The sequence below is a fragment of the Saccopteryx bilineata genome, chromosome 2 (genome assembly GCF_036850765.1).
Source record: "Saccopteryx bilineata isolate mSacBil1 chromosome 2, mSacBil1_pri_phased_curated, whole genome shotgun sequence".
NCBI lineage: Eukaryota > Metazoa > Chordata > Mammalia > Chiroptera > Emballonuridae > Saccopteryx > Saccopteryx bilineata.
Genome location: NC_089491.1, coordinates 370,317,212 through 370,333,038, shown reverse-complemented (window position 1 = coordinate 370,333,038; position 15,827 = coordinate 370,317,212). Strand labels below are relative to the sequence as shown.

The 15,827-nt window shown below is 46.1% G+C and overlaps 1 long non-coding RNA gene across 1 annotated transcript in view; it reads right to left on the bottom strand.

Moving 5' to 3' along the window:
- Nucleotides 1-1,680: 1,680 nt before the first annotated feature.
- The window catches only part of LOC136326868 (uncharacterized), a 33,458-nt gene continuing 19,311 nt past the window's right edge, over nt 1,681-15,827 (bottom strand). Inside the window, exons 2-3 of the long non-coding RNA XR_010729533.1 lie at nt 3,814-3,980; nt 1,681-1,836 (exon numbers count right to left, since the gene is read on the bottom strand). This is a non-coding gene — a long non-coding RNA (uncharacterized lncRNA). The remainder of the gene's footprint in view (nt 1,837-3,813; nt 3,981-15,827) is intronic.

The window sequence follows — 15,827 nt, the reverse complement described above, 5'->3', positions numbered from 1 at the left end:
GGGCTTTATTCAATATTTAATTGATAAATGATTGAATGAAAAACTGTTTAATTGATTTCAGCCTTGCTTGGTGGGGTGGAGTGCTAGTGACAAGAGGAATGGAACATCTGAGTGGACAATCTGAACAAGAATTTTTTTTTATTACAGAGACAGAGAGAGAGTCAGAGAGAGGGATAGATAGGGACAGACAGACAGGAACAGAGATGAGAAGCATCAATCATTAGTTTTTCATTGCGACACCTTAGCTGTTCATTGATTGCTCTCTCGCATGTGCCCTGACCGTGGGCCTTCAGCAGACTGAGTAACCCCTTGCTCGATCCAGTGACCCTGGGTCCAAGCTGGTGAGCTTTGCTCAAATCAGATGAGCCCGCGCCCGAGCCTGCGACCTTGGGGTCTCGAACCTGGGTCCTCCGCATCCCAGTCTGATGCTCTATCCACTGCGCCACCGCCTGGTCAGGCTGAACAAGAATGTTTTTTTTTTGTTTGTTTTTTTACAGAGGCAGAGATAGACAGGAACGGAGAGAGATGAGAAGCATCAATCATCAGTTTCTCGTTGTGCATTGCGACTTCTTAGTTGTTCACTGATTGCTTTCTCACATGTGCCTTGACCGTGGGCCTTCATCAGACCGAGTAACCCCCTGCTGGAGCCAGCGACCTTGGGTCCAAGCTGGTGAGCTCTCTGCTCAAGCCAGATGAGCCTGCGCTCAAGCTGGCGACTTCGGGGTCTCGAACCTGGGTCCTTCCACATCCCAGTCCGACGCTCTATCCACTGCTCCACCACCTGGTCAGGCACAAGAATGTTTTTGAAGAGAATTATCACTTAAAAATTTTTTTAATTTATTAATTTTAGAGAGAGAAGAAGGGAGAGAGGAAGTGAAAGAGACAGAAACATCGATCTGTTTCTGTGTGTACCCTGACCAGGTATCAAACCAGCAACCTTTGTATGTTGGGACAATATTCTAACCAAGTGAGCTATCCAGCCAGGGTAGAATCATTATTTCATTATCACAAGGTACAGTACACCACCACCTTCATCAGTGTTGCCATATAGATGTGTGTGCTGCTTCAATGTGTGTCAGTAAGGGTGAGAATCTGCTGTGCAGGGTGTGTGAGATGATGGGATGGATGGGTAGAGAGCTTCAGCCACCACCAGTGTCATTCACCAGTGTCACTGGCTCTGATTATAGGTTTGCAAATAATCTGCTTCCCACAGAAGTAGGACCGATTTCTCTTCCTTAAAAACAATAGCCAGGCCCTGGCCGGTTGGCTCAGTGGTAGAGCGTCGGCCTGGCGTGCAGAAGTCCCGGGTTGGATTCCTGGCCAGGGCACACAGGAGAAGCGCCCATCTGCTTCTCCACCCCGCCCCCTCTCCTTCCTTTCTGTCTCTCTCTTCCCCTCCCGCAGCCGAGGCTCCATTGGAGCAAAGATGGCCCAGGCACTGGGGATGGCTCCTTGGTCCCTGCCCCAGGCGCTAGAGTGGCTCTGGTCGCAGCAGAGCGATGCCTCGGAGGGGCAGAGCATCGCCCCCTGGTGGGCAGAGCGTAGCCCCTGGTGGGCGTGCCGGGTGGATCCCGGTCGGGCGCATGCAGGAGTCTGTCTGTCTCTCCCCGTTTCCAGCTTCAGAAAAATACAAAAAAATAAAAATAAAATTCATAAAAAAAAAAAAACAATAGCCAAAGCCTATGCGTCCTCTCCCGCATGATCACTGTTTCGCTAACTCTGCTTATGGCTGCCCCTCGTTTGCATTCTTAGAAGCCCCTCGCAGGGCTGGGCATGCTTCAGCGGGTTTCCAGTGGTGAGAAGAGCTTTTCTCAGAGGCTGCATTCCACACGCGGCCTAACAAACAGATAAAAAGCGTCTGTAATTAGTGGCATCTCTTTGCACACAAAGAATTAATGGGCTGAAGGCTGTTTATTCTCTTGCATCAGCCAAATGTGTTCTGCAATCCTGTTTTGACCAAACCTTGGATTTTCTGTCCCAAGAAGCAGACAAATGCACTAATACAAGAAAAGACAAATGAATATAAGAAAAGACAAATGAATTGAGGATAAAGAGCAAATTATTAAAAGATTTTGGCAGTATAATTCATAAAAATTTAAGCCATCACATTCTGAATTTGCAGAATTCTGATTAATGAAGTAATTTTGCTCCTTCTCCGTGCCCGGTAATTCAGTTCAGGGAATGTTACGTGAGGCTGGAGCCTCCATTATCGCGGCCCCAGCAGTGGCAGGGTAGGGAGCAGTGTGTCTGTCCGGCGTGCCCTGGACTTGAGATTTGGTATGGGAAGATCTAACATTGAACCCTGGCTCTGCTGCTTTTACTGGCTCAGTGATCTTTCATTCACCAAACATTTGTTGAGTATCAGGCTCTAGGTTGGTGCTGGAAAGGCAAAGTTGAAAGACCCAGTTCCCTACTCCCTTTCCATTTTTGTTTTTAATGCTGAGGTGTACTTTTTTTTATTATTAATTTTGAGAGAGGAGAGAGAGGGGGGGGGGGGAGGGAGGAGCAGGAAGCATCAACTCCCATATGTGCCTTGACCAGGCAAGCCCGGGGTTTTGAACCGGCGACCTCAGCGTTTCCAGGTCAATGTTTTATCCACTGCGCCACCACAGGTCAGGCCCTGAGGGGTACTTTTAACTATGAAATATGACAGGCAATCAGAAAAGCATAACGTATACAGAATAATAAAATGAACACCTATGATAAAAGCCACTTGGCTTAATAAAGCTAGAAAAACATTTAAAGGCCCTTGTGCATTTCAGTTCCTCCTCTCCCACTAACATGGAAACCTCCATTCTGCATTCGATGTTTATCATCCTCCTGCATGTCTGTTATTTGTATAACCTAGGCATGTATGCTGAAACAAATGTAGTATTAGATACTTTTGAAACAAATGTAGTATTAGGTACTTTTAAAATTTCTGTGAATCAGCCTGACCTGTGGTGGTGCAGTGGATAAAGCGTCGACCTGGAATGCTGAGGTCACTGGTTTGAAACCTGCACTTGTCTGGTCAAGGCACATATGGGAGTTGATGCTTCCTGCTCCTACCCCTTTCTCTCTCTCTCTCTCTCTACTCTCTAAAATAAATAATAATAAAAATTTCTGTGAATCATAGGAACCAAATCTTTTAATAACTTGCTCTTTACTCAAAAACATTTTAGGATTTATTTGTGTGATACGAGTAGCTCGATCATTTGCCTTTTTTTTATATATAAGTGTAAACCCTTAATTGAAGCAAAACATTTATACAAACAAGTGCATAGTCATAAGTGTGCAACTTAGTGAATTTTCACAAAGTCAACACACCTGTGTAATCCCACCAATAAAGAAACAGAACACTTCCATCATCCAGAACTCCCTGAGGCTTACAGCTGTAGTTCATTCTTTCTCATTGCAATATAGCATTCCACTGCATGAATATACTAAAATGCATGATTCTGCTGCTGCTGGACTTTTCAGATGTTTCCAGTATTTGGTTATTATGACTAGTGCTGCTATGGAAACAATTTTACGTGGCTTTTGGTGCACACTTTCCTCTGGGCATATCTCTAGGAGTGAAATTGCTGGGTCATCCTGTATGAATATATTCAGCTGTAACAGGAACTGCTCAATGGCTTTTCCCTCTACCAACCAAATAAGAGAGTTCCTTTCTTCCACATCCTTGACCAGCCCTTGGTTTTGTATCCTTTTTTCATTTTAGCCATCCTGGTGGGGATGGGCTTCCCTTTTTAAAGTTAAATTTACTGTGCTAAGCACTTTATAAGCATTTTATTTTACCACCACATAACCCCACGAGAAGGGTATGGCCCTTACCACTGTTTTACAGATGGGAAAATTGAACTTGAAGAAAGTAAGGCACTTCTTCAAGGTCACATAGTGAGGGCTGGAGCAGGGCACACAGGCTTTTCTGTCCCCACTGACTGTAGTCTGGAGCTCGGTCTGGTAGGGATGGGAGACCCATGAAGACAAATCATTGGCATCTGGTGAGACAAATGCAGTAACTGAGCATTATGTGAGGTGCAGTGGTGGCCCCAAAGCTGAGTGAGACCACCTTGGTGGGTGAGTCAGGAGGAGCACTGGACTGAACTAGATCTTTGGACAAGTCCATTTAGAGTAACAGCGCCCATCTCCAATGGTCCGAGTGAGGATTTAAGGTGCTGTAAAGAAAGGCTCCTGTACCTGCACAGAGCTGGCGCTCGGAGAAGGGTTATTGAAGGCATTAGTGAACATATAGGACTGGGAGAACTCTATACAGTCACAGTTCTTCATGGAGCCAGGGGATGGACAAAGTGACCTCTCTAGGTCCTTTTCATCCTGAATCTAGGGGCCCGAGGAGAGCTGGAGTAGGAAGGGAAGACCCTCCTCCCCCCATTACCACCCCAGCCCACTCACTCTACTTACCGCAAAGGGGCTTTGAGACCAACCCCTTTCTTTTTTATTTTTTAAAAATTGAGTTTATTAGGGTACAAGTTCAGGTGTGATCAACTCATTCCTACACAGGAAAAAATAGTATCACAGGGCATCTCCTCACCCCCTTAAGCACACTATAATCCTCTCCCCATCTCCATCCTGATCCCTGGACCCAGCAGAATGGACTGGGTTGGAGTCGGGGAGCAACTTTTGGAGAAAGGCCGAGGCAGGCTGCCGAAGGGCGGAGGAGGTGTGTTTGTTTTGAAAGCTTGGTGTAGCTCTAGAGTAGAAAGAGGAGGAGGAGAGGAGGAGGAAGAGGAGAGGCGGGAGAGGAAGGGGAGGAGAGGAGAGGAGGCGGGGGAGGAGAATTGGGGAAGAGGGAGAGGAGGAGGGGTGGGGTGGAGGGGAAAAGATGGGAGGATTAATGTACTACCCCGGACTCCCGGGCAAGGGCTGAAGCCTCTTCCTGCTTATCCTGTCCCCTCTTCCACCAGGCGTCAGGCATGGGAGTGGCCTTGGGAGGGAGTGCGGGGAGCTGAGGGCCTGGGAATGGGAAGCTAGACCCGGGCAAAGATGAGCGAGGTTGCTTACAGACCCTAGTAGGCTACGTTCTGGAAGACACTCCACCGGCCAGGCCGACCGGTTCCAGGTCTGGGCTGAGCCTCGGCCAAGCGCGGCCAGAGCTGGCTGAACAGCGGCACCTGCTGGCCAGGGAACCTCCCTGCGGGGCGGGGCTCCCCTTCTGCCTTGGTTGCCCAGCGGGTGAAGCACTCCAGCGGCAGCTCCAGCAGTCAGATCAGAAAGTGTCGCGGGCGGAGGAATTGGTGAAGCGGCGGGCCTCGGCCCTTCCGGTTGCCACCTGTTACCCTAATTTTAATTTTACCCTGTACAGCCAAGACACCGACCGAGGGCCCACCCTGGGCCAGCCTGGGGCCAGCACTGAGAGAAAAGAGCAGGATCAAGGTCCCCAACTTCAGAAAGCTCCTGATCTGTGTAGAAATTTTTTGTTTTTGTTTTTTTTTTTTCAAAAACTTTATTTGGAAAAAATTCAAGATTACAGAAGAGTTACAAGAACGATGCAAAAATCCTCCATATACCCCTTACTTAGCTTCACCACTTGCTAAAATTTTGTCCCATTTGTGCTCTCCTTCTTCATATACATATAAATAATATATTTTTCCCTGAATTGAAAAGATGTGGCAACCATCATACCCATTTACCCATAAATATGTTAGTGGGTATTTCCTAAGAATAAGGACACTCTCTTGCATAACCACAGTAGGCTTTTCTACTTTGGGGAGTTTAACATTGATAACATTACTTTTATGTAATCTACTGTCCATATTCCAATTTTATCAATTGATTCAGTAAGGGTCCTTTAAGAGTACTTTTCCCCTCTATTGTAGGATTCAGACCAGAATCACACCTGTGTTTAATTGACATGTTTCTTTACGCTTCTTTAATCTGGTACTATTTCTCATCTGTTTCATCTTTCATAACATTTTTTTTTTTCAGAGGAGAGACCCACTTTATTCTTTCAGTTGAGTGCTCCTGGTTTGGGGTTTGCCTGGTGTTTCCTTACTCAGATTCAGGGTACACATCCTTGGTGGGAATATTGAATAAGTGATATTATGTTCTTGGGGTGGGATTCTCTACCTTAAGTGTTCATGAGACTCCTGAACCTCTAAGAAGTAATCCCTGAATTATCTGTAAAACCTTCAATCAGATTTTCAACACAGATTATGAAGAGCAACATTAATTGTGTGTGTTTTCTCTCTGCGGATGGTCGGCTTGGGCTCTACCCCTTAGTTTCTCTGCTTCTCTCCCTCCTGCCATCACACTTGTCATTGAAATTCAGCAGCTCCTGTTGAAAGCATTATTCTTTCTGAAGAACACTAGGGACACCCTAATTGCTCAACTCAATTGTCTTCAGAGTCCTTACCCTCTTGACCTATCCTCAGAGCATGGGACTTGCCCTTCTCCCTGAAACCTCCCACTCTTTGCCCATCCTCCCTCACCAGCAAATGAGTGAAGAGCTGCTTGCTTAAAGCCTTGCTCTGATCTTGGCTTCCTCACAGTGGTCTCTGGGTTGGCTGGCCAGCCAGGAGGGAGACCTTTGAAAACTAACTGTCCATGGTCCAGAGGAAACAACAGGGAGAGCTAGGTGCCCAGACTTAGGTTCTTGTCTCTGCTCTGCCATTTTCTTGACCTTGGACAAGTCACTTAACCTGTCTGAGCCCCAGTCTCCTCATCTGTAAAAAATGGAGTTAATGAAACCAACCTCAGCGTGTTGCCATGACGGTAAAACTAAATGAGACCCTTTCACAGGCACAATACTTAGTATTTAATAGGTACTGGTATTTCACATGAGACTATTTCGGGGGCTCTCTCAACCCACCCTCTCCCCTTAGCTCTGTAGCTCTGGGCATTTGGGAGCCCCATTCAATGGGCCACTGGTTGGATGGGGTCTCACTTGCTTAGTTTGTGTGGGCTTCAGGGCCCTGCAAGGAAAGAAAGACTATTCTTTTCACTTCTGGCTTGGCTAGCGGAGCTGATTGAGAAAGATGGATGGACGGACAGACCAATGAAGGTAATAGCTGTTGTTCATGACTTTTCAGCTCAGCCAGACACCCCAAGACCTGAGAGGGGACCGAAGACGTCCTCAGCAGACTATTTCAGATATTATGACACTTAATCTGAAATTAAGATTTGGTGTTAAGCAAACAGCTCATTCCCACCTCCCTCAGCTGTCCCGTCAAGGTCAAAAAAAGCAAGAGGGCCAGCTTGGGTGTGAATCCTGGTTGTGCCATTTTCTAACGGGGTGATTTGAGTTACCTCACCATTAGCAGCCTTAGTGTCTTCATTAGGAAAATGAGACCTAAACAATCCCCAACTCACAGGGCTGTGGTTTGTAACTTATCCTTTGGGTTTCTCCTTCCCAGACTGTTACCCAAACTCCATTCTTCAGTTTTTACCCTTTTGGCCTCAGAACTGCTACTGCCAAGTCTGTGTTACAGGCACCCCCCCCCCCCAAGCTATTCTGGCATCTTCATCATCAGCACCACTTCCACTTTAGGGGAGTATGTGCTAAAAACTTTATACATAATATCTTTTGAAAGATTTTATTTATTGATTTTAGACAGAGAAGAGAGAGAGAAAGGTGGTGGAGGAGGAACAGGAAGCAACAACTCATAGCTGCTTCTTGTCTGTGCCTTGACCAGGCAAGCCTGGAGCTTCAAACCAGCGAGCTCGCCATTCCAGGTCGATGCTCTATCTACTGCACTACCACAGGTCAGGCTTGATATTCTTTTTTTTTCTTAAGTGAGAAGCAGGGAGGCAGAGAGACAGACTTTTGCAGGGCGCCCATACCAGGATCCACCCCAGCAAGCCCCCTACTGGGCGATGCTCGCCCATCTGGGCTGTTGCTTTGTTGTTGCTCGGCAACTGAGCTGTTTTAATGCTTGAGGGGAGGTCATGGAGCCATCCTCAGCGCCCCAGGCCAACTTACTCCAATGGAGCTATGGCTGCAGGAGGGGAAGAGAGAGACAGAGAGAGAGTAGGTAGAGGGAAGGGTGGATAAACAGATGGTCACTTCTGTGTGCCCTGACCAGGAATTGAACCTGGGACATCCACACACCAGGCTAACACTTCCACTGAGCCAACCGGCCAGGGCCATTGATATTCTATTCTAGGTATTTTCTCATTTCTATTAGGAGTTCTTCAACTCATGAATTTTTAGAAGTGCATTTTGACATTTTCAAATGTCTGGGGTTGTCCTTTTATATGTTGTCTTTTTGAATATTGATTTCTAATTTAATTTTGTTGCTGTTGGATAATGAGTCTGCATGACTTTTTTAAAAATTGGTTGAAACTTGCCTTATGGTCCCATATGTGCCTAAAAGCAAAAGTGTGTTTGCCCATTATTGACTTAAGTATTCAAAATATTTGGTTGGAGTAAGCTTATCAATTATATTGTTTAAATTTTCTGCATCCTGACTGAATTTTCTGTCTGTTTAGACTACCAATTCCAGAAGGTGATTTACAGCTTCCTTTACAGGGGAGGACTTACTGTATTTTTTGCTCCATAAGTGGAGGGGAAAATTCCCGTGTGTCTTATGGAGCGAATGTTCATTTTTATTTATTTTTTATTTTTTTTAGCTACTGCAGGGCACTGCGCAGGTAAACATATGTAGAATGAGTGCCAGCAGGAGCGTAATCAAACCCACCATGGCTGCGTGCAGAACCCTGGCATCTGCTGAGTGATCTCCTGGTTCTGGTTTCCACAGTTGCATGCAGCGCAGGAGGGAAGGCGTGACATTGTGTGAGCACATTCATCTGGCATCATCCAGGGCAGACGTGAGAGGCGCTGCAGCTTCTGGAGTTCTGTGTGAAGTGCTAATGTCACTTGGTGCTCTGTTAGTGCTTGACCAGTTTAGAGAACATATTAGTGAAACCACACACACAAAAAACCTTTAAAGAAGTGAAGACTCATCTAGCTGTAATTCCTGGGGGTCTTACCAGCCAGTTGTAACCTCTCGACGTTTCCATCAACAAACCGTTTAAAGTCTTTATGTGAGAAGAGTGGAATAAATGGATGGCTGCTGGTGATCATGATCTGACACCAACTGGACGAATGAAGAGACCCACCAACACTCAAGTTTGTGAATGGGTGAAAACATCATGGCAGTCAGTGAAGAATGAAACCGTGGTACGGTCATTCAAAAAATGTGTCATGCCTGACCAGGCGGTGGCGCAGTGGATAGAGCGTCGGACTGGGATTCCGAGGACCCAGGTTCGAGACCCCGAGGTCACCAGCTTGAGCGCGGGCTCATCTGGTTTGAACAAGAGCCCACGAGCTTGAACCCAAGGTCGCTGGCTCCAGCAAGGGGTTGCTCAGTCTGCTGAAGGCCCACGGTCAAGGCACATATGAGAAAGCAATCAATGAACAACTAAGGTGTTGCAAGGCGCAATGAAAAACTAATGATTGATGCTTCTCTCTCTCCGTTCCTGTCTGTCTGTCCCTATCTATCCCTCTCTCTGACTCACTCTCTGTCTCTGTAAAAAATAAATAAATAAAACCTTAAAAAAAAAATGTGTCATTAGCTCCCTGGCCGGATAGCTCAGTTGGTTAGAGCATCATTCCAAAAGCAGCAGAGGTTGCCAGTTTGATCCCTTGTCAGGGCACATACAGGAACAGCTCAATGTTCCTGTCTGTCTCTCTCTCTTCCTCTTCCTCTCTTGCTAAAATCAATAATAAATTTTTTTTAAATGTGGCATTAGTAATGCCTTAGATGGCACTGAAGATGGTATCATATATGAAAAAAGCAAAGAAAGTGATACCAGTGATTGTAAGCAACCGAGCTTCTTAAATTCTGACACTGCCAATTCCTGGGGTTCCCGGATAACTAGAAGAGTATTTGAACATTAAAGTCTTTTCTCATGTGTTAATAACAGTGCTAATGGTTGTTAATACTGCTGTTGAGTTTATATTGTTGAAATACTATTGTGCTTTATTTATTTATTTATTTATTTTGCATTTTTCTGAAGCTGGAAATGGGGAGGCAGTCAGACAGACTCCCGCATGCGCCTGACCATCAGGGGGTGATGCTCTGCCCCTCTGGGACATCGCTTTGTTGCATCCAGAGCCATTCTAGTGCTTGAGGCAGAGGCCACAGAGCCATCCTCAGTGCCCGGGCCATCTTTGCTCCAATGGAGCCTTGGCTGCGGGAGGGGAAGAGAGAGACAGAGAGGAAGGAGAGGGGGAGGGGTGGAGAAGCAGATGGGCGCTTCTCCTGTGTGCCCTGGCCGGGAATCGAACCCAGGACTCCTGCACACCAGGCCGACGCTACCACTGAGCCAACCGGCCAGGGCCTTGTGCTTTATTTTATTAAATATTTTAACACACTATTTGGTTCAGAATATTTTTTTTCTTATTTTCCTCCTTAAAACCCTAGGTGCTTCTTATGGTCAGGTGCGTCTTATGGAGTGGAAAATATGATATCTATTTTTTCCCCACTATTTCTGCTTTATGATTCTGAAGCTACATTATTAGGTGCATACAACTGCAGAAAGGTTATATCTTCCTGATAAGGCAATGCAGGGAAGTATCCTACCATCTCCCTCTGTGGGTCGATTATTTTTTCCAAGTTTACCCAAGGGTATCAGCTTGCGGGCACCCTTGACAATGATGAAGGGCAGACTGGCGCTGATCCAACCTCCCACCTTCTGAAGACCCCGGTTTTGTCTCGTTCCTTTCTGGATTTGTGCCTTCGGGGATTTTTATTTTCTTGCCAGCTCACCCTTGCATTGAAAATGACACACACTCACATTTTATCTTTTATCTAGTATTTTTAGCTGTTTTGTATCAGAAGGGTTTTGCAGGAAGTAGAATCCACCTTATTGCTAGAAATCAGAGTTTCTGCTAAGCCCTTTACATGAAATAGTATTTACTATTCAAAACAATTTTATGAAATCCTATCCTGATATTTTTTCAGAATGAGAAAACTGGCCCTGGCAGGATAGCTCAGTTGGTTAGAGCATCATCCTGATATTCCAAGGTTGCGGGTTCAATCCCCAGTCAGGGCACACACAAGAGTCAACCAATGGATGCATAAATAGGTATAACAACATATTGATGTTTCTCTCACTCTCTCTAAAATCAATAAGTAAAAATTTAAGATTAAAACAAAGAGAAAACTGAGGCTTAGGAGCTTTATGACTGGGTTTGGATCCTAGCTCTGACACTTACCAGCTGTGTGGCCTTGGTAAATCAGTCATTCAAGAGGGCACTGACCTCAGAGAGCACAGCAACAAGGTCTGGCTTGCAGGGCTGATGTCCAGCTTCAAAGATACGTGGAAAGTGCTTACCTCTGCACCTGCTACAGTGTTGGTGTTTGGAAGATATCAATGGCCATTGCTGTCTATAAGGAAGGGACATGTGCCTGATACTAAGGGCTTGTCCTTCCCTCACTGGGAGCTGTTGACAAGAATAAGTCAGTCTGTCTGAGAGTTACCTGAGGGACCATAAAAGGCATACTTCCTTGGCCTCACTTCCTATGAGATTCTGATTCTGATGCATGGTCACATTTGGACACCTGTCAACTGGAGTGTGGTTCAGGAAGTGTTGTCCATTCCACTGCCCTGGGCTGTCCTCTGGTGGGTTACAAAAAGGATGGTGTAGTGGGGATACTGACCACAAGTTACCGGGAAGAGGGGTACAGCAGCTCTCCTTGGTTAGATAGCAAGCAAGTTGCTTTTTTTTTTTACTTTAACTTTTTTTAAGGAATGTCTTTTTTTTTAATTTATTTATTTATTTATTTGTTTATTTATTTATTTATTTATTTATTTTAGAGAGAGGGGACAGAGAGAGAGAGAGAGAGAGAGAAGGGAGGAGGAGCAGAAAGCATCACCTCCCATATGTGCCTTGACCAGGGAAGCCCGGGGTTTTGAACTGGCGACCTCAGCATTCCAGGTCGATACTTTACCCACTGCACCACCGCAGGTCAGGCTTTACTTTAACTTTTGAGCAGATAATGAATGCATTTGGTTCAAGAATCAAAACTGTATGGAAAGAAATGCGTTGAGAAGTCTTGCTCCCACTGCTGCCTTGTTTCCCCAGCACCGTCTAGGCTGCTACTTTAATTACCTTCCCTATACAGAGTCAAACAGATATAAATATTTATTCTTATTTCCACCTCCTCTTTTACAGAAAGGATAATACTATATACTCTGTTCTGCATCATATTTTTTCTTCAGAATACTGTATATCCTGGAGATCTCTCCATATCAATACCTGGCATCCTAACTTTTTTTACATCTGCATAATTTTGCATTGTAGAAATATAACTTTACTGTCAAGTATAGTAGCCACATGTGGTTGTTTACATTGAACTTAATTACAACAAATTATTATTATTATTATTATTATTATTATTATTATTAAATGAGAGGTATGGAGGCAGAGAGACAGACTCCTGAATGCGCCCCGCCTGGGATCCACCTGGCAAGCCCCCTATGGGGCGATGTTCTGCCTATTTGGGGCCATTGCTCTGTTGCTCGGCAACTAAGCTATTTTAGCACCTGAGGTGAGGCCATGGTAACATCCTTAGCACCTGGGGCCAACTTGCTTAAATGAGCCATGGATGTGGGAGAGGGAGAGAGAGAGAGAGAGAGAGAAGGGGGAGACAGAAGATTGTTGCTTCTCCTTTGTGCCCTGACTGGGAATTGAACCCAAGACTTCCACACACTCTACCGCTGAGCCAACTGGCCAGGGCAATTATAATTAATTAAAATTTGAAATTAATTTCCTCAGTTGCACTAGCCACAATTTGAGTCCTTAGTGGCTACACGTGGCTAGTGGCTACCATATTAAACAGCACAAGTTGAGGACATTTCCATCATCATAGAAAGTTCTGGATTGCTGGCTTCACTGATCCCCAATATCCAGACACTTGGTTTATTTCCCATCTTTCTGCAGTTCAGTGATGATGAAGCCTGTGCCTGGAATGCAAGAAAGCTGGGTGTGAGCAGTTCTGGGAATGTTGGACCTTCAACCTCAGATTTTGAAATCTGAAAGCTTTCCTTTCTGCAAGAGGAGGGCTTCTGGGTTTGGAGCCGAGGCTTAACCAGGGCCTAGAAACAAGAGTGGCCCTTAAGCCCAGGCTTCCTGCTCAAACCTAGCCATCCATTCTCCCTCCTCCAGGCTGCCAAAATACAGTCCTGTTGTCTTTCATTCAATATTTAAGTCCTGCACTGGGGATGCAGGGACAGAAAAGAGGACTTCTCTTTTCTGCCTTGGAGAAAGAGACAGATCATCACATGCCTTGTTACAAAGACTTTCTTTTTTTTCCTTTCTTTTTCTTTTTTTTTTTTTTTTAGCAAGAGAGAGAAAGAGACAGACAGACAGACAGACAGACAGGACGGGAGAGAGATGAGAAGCATCAACTCGTAGTTGTGGCACTTTACTTGTTAATTGATTGCTTTCTCGTATGTGACTTGACTAGGCGGCTCCAGTTGAGCCACTGACCGCTTGCTCAAGCCAGCGACCTTGGGCTTCAAGCTAGCAACCTTTGGGCTCAAGCCAGCAACCATGGGATCATGTCTATGACTCCACACTCAAGCCAATGACCCAGCACTCAAGTTGTTGACCCCGCGCTTAAGCCAGATGAGCCTGCGCTCAAGCCGGCAACCTTGCAGTTTTGAACCTGGGACCTCAGCATCCCAGATTGATGCTCTATTCACTGAGGCGCCACTGGTCAGGCCACATGTATTAACTTTAATTTTTAAAGAGGCACCAGCTGAGTAATGGTGAACAGGGAGGAGATTTCTGGGGAAACCTCCTCAATTATCTGAGCTCTTAATATACCCAGTGACTGCACAATTACTGCATTGGAGGTGACAAGGCGACAACAGTCCAGAAATGTCACCCACGCTGTGGCTCCCATCTCCATCACCACTGGAGGCCTCATCCTATCCTGGCTGTCATACTGCCTGTGCCCAGCAGGAGGAAGCACAGACCCACCAAACCATTAGTTCCAGACTTCACCAAGCATCCCTTCTAGGATTTCCTCCTCTGTGGACCATGATTGGAAAGATACGTTCTGCTAAGCCAACGACATTTAAATTTATTAAGTACTAATTGATTAATTACCCCCTTCCAATTTTTTTGGTTTCCCATAGTTCTGATCAGCACACGAGACAATGCAGGCTTGCTGGGCTGGTTGTTTTCCTCTCAGGAGGTCCTACTTAGCCCAGCCTGATTTCTACCGCACCAAGGGTGAGAGGTGGTTGGCAATGGCCTGCGCACCTCTAGGTATGGAGGGCGCAGGCTGGCAACTACTGCAGTAGAGGCTCCCCACCCTGCTCTGATTTTCAGCTGTGGGGCACAACTCCTGCCCTTCTCCTACTGCTCAAAGAAGTAGTTCTGGGCAAGAGGAAGGAGGCATGAAGATCTGGCACCCCAGGCTTGACTGGTGGCAGCCACTGTCCCAGCTGTGTTTAAAGTCTCTTCTCATCCCCCAAGAGTGAGCACAGTGCTGGACACACAGCTGGTGCTAAGTAAAAGTTTGTTGTTAAATGGGAAGAGAGAGTCATTGAGGAGATTGGGGACTAGGTTCTTTAAAAAGAAAAAAAATGAGGGGGGAAAAAAAAGACAAAAGAGGTTCTAGCTAATGTCAAGAGCAAGAACCCAAGGGCAAGACTCTGGTCTGTCCTAGACTGGAGGTGAGGGTAGTGGGAACAGAATGGATCACCTTCTTAGCATGCCCCAAGAAAATTCTGCTTTGTTTTACCTTATGGTAAGACAAAGGGACAGGAAATAAGTGACTACATCCCTTACCCACCTGAGTTGCTGATGACCTTGGCAGAAGAAAGGTTTACAACAGGGCAACGTGGGGGAAGGGACTGGCTCGTTCCAGGGCCTTCCTTAAGATTAGATAGTTAATTTCCCAGCTCCTGTTTAAATTCTTATCCGGGTTTTTTAATTTGAGAGGAAAGACAGAAAGAAGAGGAAGCTATAAGGTAAGAGGGACACTTACAGCCAGTAGCCTGGCCTTAAGAAAACCCAGAGCTCATTAATGGGTCCTCCCTCCTCAATGCTTTGGTAGCGCAAAGAGGGATAATTGGGGATCCCCACAAATTAAATGGGTTATGAGAGGAGCAACTAAAAGATAAAATCTTCAAATTCAGGCTGGAGATTGTGCCCAGATCTGGGGTTCTATGTGCATGCCCCAATACTCTCTCATCCTCTGGTCCATCCTGGATGAGAGAGGCAGTGGGGGACCAGGACAGTGGCTCCAAGACAGTATAGATTTTGAAGGTGAACAGAGAGGAGAACTGTTTCTGCTTTTTATTAGCTGTGTGCCCTTGGACAAGTCATTTAACCAGTCTGAACCTCAGTTTCCCCATCTCTAAAGTGAGGATATCATTATGCACCCTCCCTGGTCATTGTCAGGAAGACCTCTGGAAGTATTCTTGTAATTGCCAGACATCAGAGATTGTTATTCTCCAAGGTGAGAGACTACCTTATGTCCCTGGAGGTGACAGCGTCAAGGAGATTCCACCCCCACCCCCCTGCAATGCCTGCTTCTTTCCCAGCCTGGATGCAAGCTTTAATCCTCCATTCCCAACCCCCACGCTTCTTGAGACAGCTTTGGTGGTCCCCAGATTCTGGAATTCTGCATTTTTCCCACGGGCGCTCCCATTCTAAAACCACTGGGGATGCCAGCACAGGCGCAGAGTTGGTCCAGGGTGGGACAGGTCTCAGGGTGGGGGCTGTCTTCGCTAGACTGGGTCTGAGTCCCCCGCCCTGCCTTGGGGTTCTCATTTGCAGATGGTTCCCTTTGGCCCTCAGCTCTTTTCTGGGCTAAACAGAGGAGAGAAACAAGGGGTGGGGGGCCTGGAAGGGGGTTCCCACCTTC